The following is a 6,013-nucleotide window of genomic DNA, read 5'->3' as shown; positions in this document are numbered from 1 at the left end:
TTTTTTTTTTAATGCAGAGTTATGTGTTGTACATGAGGTATAACAGGTCTGCCATGTCAGTAGTTCACCTCGTTTTGTTATCCTGCATGTACCTGCTACAGCAGATGAAGCTATTGAAGGTGATGCACCTTGATTTATTCATTGGTAAGCCAATTCGTGGCATGAAGAAACATGACGCCTAGGCAGGACAAGCACATGCTGCCAACTAAATTTGTTTACCATTTCATGCCATAACACATCATCATCTGAACAGTGCAGTGCACTTGCATAAACAGGCAACATGAAACGATGATATAGCATACCTATGTTACTAGCATGTGTCTGTTTCATGCTTCACACATTTAATTTATTTATAAATTGTACAGCTACTAATGCAACATGCCATTCAAATTCTCTCTGTCTAACCTCGATTCAGCTAACTTTAATGCAGTGAACTTTATTCCTTCCCTTGGATGCTTCCATATAAGGTAATGTGTTATTTTTCTAGATTTAGTGACTCAATTTTTCATTGTGGTTTCAGCAGCAGTGATCTTTCATGATAGTATGGAAGACCCTATACTGCTCTGTAAGTGTAGGGGCCAAAATCTCATTCAACCAGTTTCTGGGATACTTTCACTTTTGCGTGATACCGTATAACACTGAGCATGACACTTTGGAGCGGAAGGCATCATGTTTGCTGGCTCTTGCAATGTATGCACACCACAAGTGAGATCCCTAAAAGTGATAAACCAAGAATATGGCTTCAAAATTGTGCAGGCAGCCCCACCTTTTGCATGACCCTGCCGCTGTCACAACTGGCTATACTGCAGAATCTAAAAAGGCCCTGCACCGCTTTTTGAACATGGTAAATAAACTTTATACATGGCCTGTGTCACTTTAATTATCTCTGTATCACTCTCAATGCTGCATCAGTTACATTTTCAGAGCAGAAATGAACGGGTCACACTTTTCAACAGATAAGTAGTATGTGTGGTTCAAACAAAAATAAAACACTACCTTGACTTTGTGTAATAAATGTCAACGTGTTATGACGTACATCAGGCTCTAAAGTGCGGGGAACACAGAATCAAAAACATTTCAGTCACATCTGTTGTAGCTGTGGAACATTGTAGCACAATTATCCAGTGATGTTCATTACATGTATGACTTAGAAATTTCCTCTCAATTGCGAATGCTTGCAGTTTTGATTTTATCTCACTTTTGATACGCAATACACACGACATTCCAAATTGGGATAACAGCTGTATCAAGTCTGAAATTCTGCAGGGTCTGCATGTCACTTGCGCTTCAAGGCATAACAAAAGTGTGCAGAAACTGACCTGAACAGGCATGAAAACAGTGCAGTTGTGTCTCTGTGTTCCTGCTTCAGTTTCGATCATTGTGTATTGATGGGATCACTGTATGTAGTTCAAAGACTTGCGATAAACAAATAGCAGCTTCATTGTAGGTAAAAGTAATGTGACACTAGTGAAAATATTCAATATGAAGTTTTTCACAAAATTGTTGAGCAGGTGAGCAAGTCTGTAGTAAGATTACTTCAGTGCTATCATGCCTAAGCTGTGGATTATAATTCAGAATTGCTATCACATGTCTCGTCTTTTTGTGTCTGTTTTAAGTCGTGCTTTTCTTGAACTATGAACCGACTACAACAAGTGCTAGTTGTCCTCTGTGCTGGCGGCAAACTGGCTGCTCAGTGAGGCCGTCACAATGAAATGACTCTTTCATTGCATTTAATTGCCCTGAGATTAAAAAGGGTAAGAGCATTAAAGCAAATAACCATCACAACATATAGACAGCTGGGGTTTACTTTTAGCTGTTTCGAACAACTGCAAACAAAAATGGACGTTGCCGTCATCGATGGCTTAAGTATGACTGATAGCGTCAGGTATATGTAACTCTTCCTGCTAAACCATTAGCTTTCTCATACTCAAATTTTGCAGAGGTAGCATTTTGCAGTTTAGTTTAATACCGCATTTGAAGGGATTACTTTTTACCAGTTCTGTCCATGGATGGGGTCGCAGGTACTTGTCCGCTTCCCACCATTGCTGCCATACAATCGCTATGGCCATTCAACTCTCACTGTTTCTAGCTTCGGAATGCATGAACACGATCGCGACTTCAGATCGAAAAAGATACACCCTTTGAGGTGTATCTCTGCCACACAACGACAATCGTCATCTGCCTTGCTTGCGTTTCCTGTGTTGAAAACGCCGTGCCCGCTACTTTCCTGTCGGGAATGCTATGTCATGCTGATAACGCGCATGCTGTTCGTTACTGTAAAGTACCGGGGTCGCCGCGTTGAAGAAAGGAAATGTGGACAAGACACACTCTAAAAGTTTACACCCTTTGAGTCGTATCTTGCCACACAACAATAATCGTTATCTGTCTTGTCCGCATTTCCGTTCTTTAACGCAGCGAGCCCGGTACTTTCCAGTAACGAACGGCATGCGCGTTATCAGCATGACATAGCATTCTCGACAGGAAAGTGACGAGCGCAGCGTTTTCAAGAAAGGAAATGCGGGCAAAACAGATGACGATCATCGTTGTGTGGCAAATTTACACCCTTTAAGGTGTATCTTGGTTCCACTACGGTAATCGTCATCTGTCTTGACCGCGTTTCCTTTCTTTAACGCTGCGAGCCCCGTATTTCCCAGTCACGAACGCATGCGCGTTATCAGTGTGACGCAGCATTCTCGACAGGAAAGTAGCCAGCGCAGAGTTTTCAAGAAAGGAAACGCAAGCAAGGCAATGATTATTCACTCTTAAAACGGTTACACCCTTTAGGGTGTATATTTGTCCCACAACAATAATCGTCATCTGCCTTGCTTGCGTTTCCTTTCTTGAAAGCGTGGCGCTCGCTACTTTCCTGTCGAGAAGCTGCGTCACACTGATAACGCGCATGCCGTCCGTGACTGGGAAGTACGAGGCTCGCAGCGTTAAAGAAAGGAAACGCGGGCCAGACAGATGACGATTATTGTTGTGGGACAAGATACGCCCCAAAGGGTGTAAGTTTTTCTAAGAGTGTTGTTGTGGGACAAATATACACCTCAAAGGGTGCAACCGTTTTAAGAGTGCAGAACGTGCGCTCCTCACCACTGGTACACTAAGAAAAGTTGACACCCTTTGAGTGGTACACACTAAAACAAAATTACACCCTTTGGGTCGTATCTTGCCACAACGATAAACGTCATCGGTCTTGTCCGCATTTCCTTTCTTTAATGCTGCGAGCCCAGTACTTCCCAGTAACAAACTATGCACGTTATCAGCATGACAGAGCATTCTCGACAGGAAAGTAACGAGCGCAGCGTTTTAAAGAAAGGAAATGCGGGCAAGACAGATTACGATTATCGTTGTGTGGCAAATATACACCCCGAAGGGTGTAAACTTTTCTTAGAGCATTGCCGACAGCAAAGTAGCGGGCGCGGCGTTTTCAAAAAAGGAAATGCAAGCAGTGCAGATGACGGTTATCGTTGTGTGGCAGGTATACACACCAAAAGGTGTAAACTTTTTTCGAGTGTACTCTTAAGCAAATTTACACCCATTTGCCACACAACAATAATCATCTGTCTTGTCCGCGTTTCCTTTCTCTAACGCTGCGAACCCGGTACTTCCCAGTCACGAACGGCATGCGCGTAATCAGTGTGACGCAGCATTCTCGACAGGCAAGTGGCGAGCGCCGAGTTTTCAGGAAAGGAAACGCAAGCAAGGCAGATGACGATTATCGTTGTGGGACAAATATACACCCCAAAGGGTGCAACCGTTTTAAGGGTGTACCCTCTAAAAAACTTGCACCCTTTGGGGTGTGTATCTGCCACACAACGATAATCGTCATCTGCCTTGACGCGTTTCCTTTCTTTAATGCTGCGAGCCCGGTACTTTCCAGTAACGAACGGCATGCGCGTTATCAGCATGACATAGTATTCCCGACAGGAAAGTAGCGGGCATGGCGTTTTCAAGAAAGGAAACGCATCAAGGCAAATTACGATTATCGTTGTGTGGCAGATACACTCCAAAGGCTGCAAACTTTTCTTATCTATACACTCTTAAGCAAAATTACACCCTTTTGCCGCGCAACAATAATCGTCACCTCTATTGTCCGCATTTCCTTTCTTTAACGCGGCGAGCCCGGTACTTCCCAGTAACGAACGGAATGCGCGCTATCAGCATATGACAGCATTCCGGACAGGAAAGTAGCGGGCGCGGCGTTTTCAAGAAAGGAAACGCAAGCAAGGCAGATGACGTTTATCGTTGTGTGGCAGAGATACACCCCAAAGGGTGTAACTTCGCCTAACACTCTTAAAACTGTTGCACCCTTTGGGGTGTAAATTTGTCCCACAACAATAATCGTCATCTGCCTTGCTGGCGTTTCCTTTCCTGAAAACTCGGCGCTCGCTACTTTCCTGTCGAGAATGCTGCGTCACACTGATAACGCGGCGCCGTTCGTGACTGGGAAGTACCGGGCTCGCCGCGTTAGAGAAAGGAAACGCGGGCAAGACGGATGACGATTATCGTTGTGGGACAAGATAAACCCCAAAGGGTGTACATTTTTCTAAGAGTGTAGAAAAAATTACACCCTTTGAGGCGTATCTTGTCCCACAACGATAATCGTCATCCGTGCTGCCCGCGTTTCCTTTCTTTAACGCTGCGAGCCCCGTACTTCCCAGTCACGAACGGCACGCGCGTTATCAGTGTGACGCAGCATTCTCGACAGGAAAGTAGTGGGCGCGGCGTTTTCAAGAAAAGAAATACAAGCAAGGCAGATGACGATTATCGTTGTGTGGCAGATATACATCCCAAAGGGTGTAAACTAATTTTTTAGACTGCAGATGACGATTATCGTTGTGTGGTAAAAGGGGGTAATTTTACTTAAGAGTGTAGCTGCTTTATTTTTTACTGAAAAGGAAAACTGTTTTGCTTTACCAAGTACGTTAGGTACGGTGCCTTCATTTCAGTTTCATAGGCAAAACGTTAAGTTTACGTCACGTTACGAAAGCAAAACAGCCATCAACTCCAAGCGTCGCGCCTGCATCACGCTTCAAAGAAAATGGCGGAATGTCATGGAAATTGAGGAGAGGCCCTACCCCCTCCGCGCGCTAGGAGAAAAGTGTGGAGGAAGGGATGTAGTACGTTCTCTTTTTTGCTGATTTTTTGTTTCTTTGCCGTAGCGGCCACGCCTTTCGGGCCACAATGGCGGCTTTGTTTTGGTTCTGTGCGCTCACACGTGTTGCTCCGTAGGTTTCGTACCGTGGTAAAGGCGCCGTGCGGGCAGGTTTGCGTTGGTCTTCGTGTTTTGTTGCGCTGCATTATCTGGACCGTGCACTCTAAGAACAGTTTACACCCTTTGGCTTGCCCCTTCTGCCACACAAGAATAATCGTCATCTGCCTTGATGCGTTTCCTTTCTTTATCGCTGCAAGCCCGGAACTTTCCAGTGACGAACGGCACGCGCGTTATCAGAAGGGGCACTCCAAAGGGTGTAAACTGTTCTATGCTGATAACGCGCGTGCCATTCGTTACTGGAAAGTTCTGGGCTCGCAGCGATAAAGAAAGGAAACGCATCAAGGCAGATGACGATTATTTTTGTGTGGCAGAAGGGGCAAGCCAAAGGGTGTGAACTGTTCTTAGAGTGTGCTCTCCCGGATGTTGCTGTGGACAGGAGGAACTAAAATTCGTGAAATGAACGCGCATGCAACGCTGTACGCAACGTACCGCGCCACGGCAATGGCTACGGACGAAGGAATATCCGCGGGAAATTTTGCCCTTTTTCGCGGAATCATGCTAACGTGTAGTATTGCAGCGGAGCGCGCGGGTCCGAGCAGCGCGGTGTGTTTTCGCGAGAAATGTAAACAAGAGAGGAGAGCTGGCCCGGTAGGCGGAGCAACGCCATGAGCAACGCCAACTTCGGGCTTCACTTTAGCTTCACAAAGAGTGACGTCAGGGCCTCTACTTAGTTTCCTTTACAGTGTTCTAGAAGTCTAGAACACTGTAGTTTCCTTCCTCCGTGCGGAATATCCA

This window comes from Dermacentor variabilis, unplaced genomic scaffold, assembly GCF_050947875.1.
Source record: "Dermacentor variabilis isolate Ectoservices unplaced genomic scaffold, ASM5094787v1 scaffold_12, whole genome shotgun sequence".
NCBI lineage: Eukaryota > Metazoa > Arthropoda > Arachnida > Ixodida > Ixodidae > Dermacentor > Dermacentor variabilis.
The sequence above is the reverse complement of the archived record's forward strand: the minus strand, read 5'-3'. Positions refer to the sequence as shown.